Source organism: Equus przewalskii, chromosome 1 (assembly GCF_037783145.1).
Source record: "Equus przewalskii isolate Varuska chromosome 1, EquPr2, whole genome shotgun sequence".
NCBI lineage: Eukaryota > Metazoa > Chordata > Mammalia > Perissodactyla > Equidae > Equus > Equus przewalskii.
Window position 1 is genome coordinate 33,027,883 of NC_091831.1, and position 2,786 is coordinate 33,030,668.

Genomic DNA, 2,786 nt, shown 5'->3' on the forward strand with positions numbered 1-2,786 from the left:
GGCTTTGTAAAGAGCGTCTCCCCACCCCTTGCTTTTGACACGCAGGGTTTAGCAGCCATTGCCCCCTACGTCAAGAAAGGAAGCAGCCATAAGCAGCTCTGGAAGACCTTGAACTGCAAACATGTGCATGATTGATAATTGACCTGCAGACTATCGTTTCCAGCAAAAGAGGTTCTCATCCCCACAAAGGAGTCCTTCCTGCACATCACACAAGCTGGACAAAGAGATCAATTAATATCGTATTGTGATCAAGGCCAGTATGGCTCCTCTTCTCTCCTATAGCGCATTTGTGAAATCCAAACCTGTTAATTGATCTCACTTTTTACATAAATTACCTTCACACCCCCCCCCCCACGCCCCAAAAAAAGTTATAGGGGAAACTGTGTAAAAAAAAAAAAAAAAAAAAAACAAACCACACTGGGGCGGAGGGATACATCAAAATATTAAAAGTGGTACAACGATCGTATTTTTGTCTTCCATTTTATACTTTCCATATTTTCTTAGCAAGTATATATGGCGTTCGTGATTAGAAAAAATTTTTTAAATGTTTATCATAAACATTTTTCATTGCCTTAGAATATGCTTTTGAAAATGACATCTTGTGGCCATACACGAGATTTTCTGCATCCTTTAATAAAAAGCGTGCTGAGGATCCTTGCTTTGTGTTTACTGATCTGCAGGATTCCTCCTGGAAAAGGCAAATGAGTGATAATCTACGTTAGATTTGCTTATATATCTTGTACTCGTATGCCTATATAAAATACACAAGGAGAAATCTAACGTAAATACCAAAAGGAATGCCATTGTGGAAAGAGGAACGTGTTTACAAAATGGATTTTATTTTGCATTAAACATCATCCACCTCTCTCCGGTCTTCACTTCCACACAAGTTAGAAACACACACATCACAGAGGAAAGAAAGGAAAGGATTGTTTTTTTAATAGCAAAAAAAAGAAAATGACCGTTGAGAAGGTGGACAGAGTTGTTTGTTTTGTGTTGTGATGTACTTTCTGTTTTTTGTTTTTCAGAGTAAGAAATTGCACCCCTCTGGTCTGCAGTATTTACATTGTAACTTCATTCTTACTTATACATTCACCTACAGCACTTTGCAAACTTGCCTTTATGTTATGAAAGAATTGGAGTGTGTGTGTTTTTAAGTGAAGTATTGTTCAGCCCAAACCTTATCTCTTCCCCCCTTTCTTTCTCCATCTGTATCACACAACCTCCACCCACTCTCTTGCCCTCTTTTTAGATTTTGAACATTGAAGTTACTACAGAAAAAGGGAGTGAAACAGAAAGGAAGGAAAGAAGATGTTTAAAAGAGAAAGTAAGAAAGAAGACAAAGAAGAGAAAGTTGAATCATAGCTTAAGAAAGGATTCTGAAATGTTTTGTACTTGAGAAGGATAATGGGGATAGAGCATCTAAATTAATGATTTAAATAGTGGATTCCTTCAAAAACCTGACTCTACTATTTACTAGCTGGGGCATTTAACCTCTGAGCTTCACAGAATTATGCAGTACAAAACTAACAATGGATAGGTTGAAAAGTTACCAATTCCACTGCACCCACAATCCAAATGGTAGATAGTCACAAAGCTGCCATCTTGATTACAAACACTTTCTGATTTTTAATACACAATTCATGGACCTCGTGTCACAAAGCAGATCACTTCAAGTCAGTGAAATTTTCTCCTATAAATAGTATATAAGTGGGAATTACATTTCACTCTAGGCATTCACACCTCTGAATCATAGATAACACTATACCATAATAAAGTTACAAGCTTATATATGCATTTACAAAAATGTAAGCGTGTTTTAGCCATAGATAGTTTGGTAGATTATAGCATTATATAAATGATAACTGTCACATTCATAATTAAAGAATTAAATGTTAATTTGAAGAACAAGAGTGTCTTAAAAATGGCTCTCTCCTTTTTGCTGATCTCTCAAGTCCAGACTACCTACCTTCAAAAATATAATCAACTGCTACCAGAGTTAGAAAAATAGAGATACCAAGAGCCTGGGTGATCTAGCTTAAAGTGATCACACTCCTTGGTCGAGAATATAATAGGTTGATTACTCTCTCCAATCTATCAAACAAGTGTTAGTTGAACATGAGTATCAAGTATTATGCTTCCCAATATCCTCTGCAATGTTTATTATTTAATATTATTCAGCATTTTCTCGGAACACTTATTATGTGTCAGAAACTGTGCTAGTAATAGAAAGACATGATCCCTGAAGGAGTCACAAGTTCAACGGGAGATTCTTGAATATCTAAAAGATTTCCTCATTCAACAGTGTAATTTCAAAGGTGGGATTTCAGACACTACAACAGATGATGAGAAATATTTTTTTAGGGAGGCATCCCTACCAGTTTGCTCTCAACTCACACTTCCTAGACAACCAAGACTTTGGATACACTGCTATTTTTATTGTTTTTATTAAATATATAGTCCCTCTTTCTTAGTTCTTTCAGTGGCTACTATATTTTCAACTGTGAAGCATGTTAAACTATATAAACAATACTAGCCTTACCTAAATATTTAGGGTACCTCTCCCTGTCACCAATCACATCAAATTCTTTCTGAGAATCTCTGTATTTCAGGGTAAGAGAACAGATGGCACAGATAATTCAAGTCCTTAGAAAAATAAAAAGAGGAAATTGAATGCTTATTAATTATACTTCTTTTAAGAACAAACCTAGTACACATATATGTTATATACACTGCTTTGTACTCTTTTTTATGTACAGTACATTTCATTATTTAAAGTTTTAAAA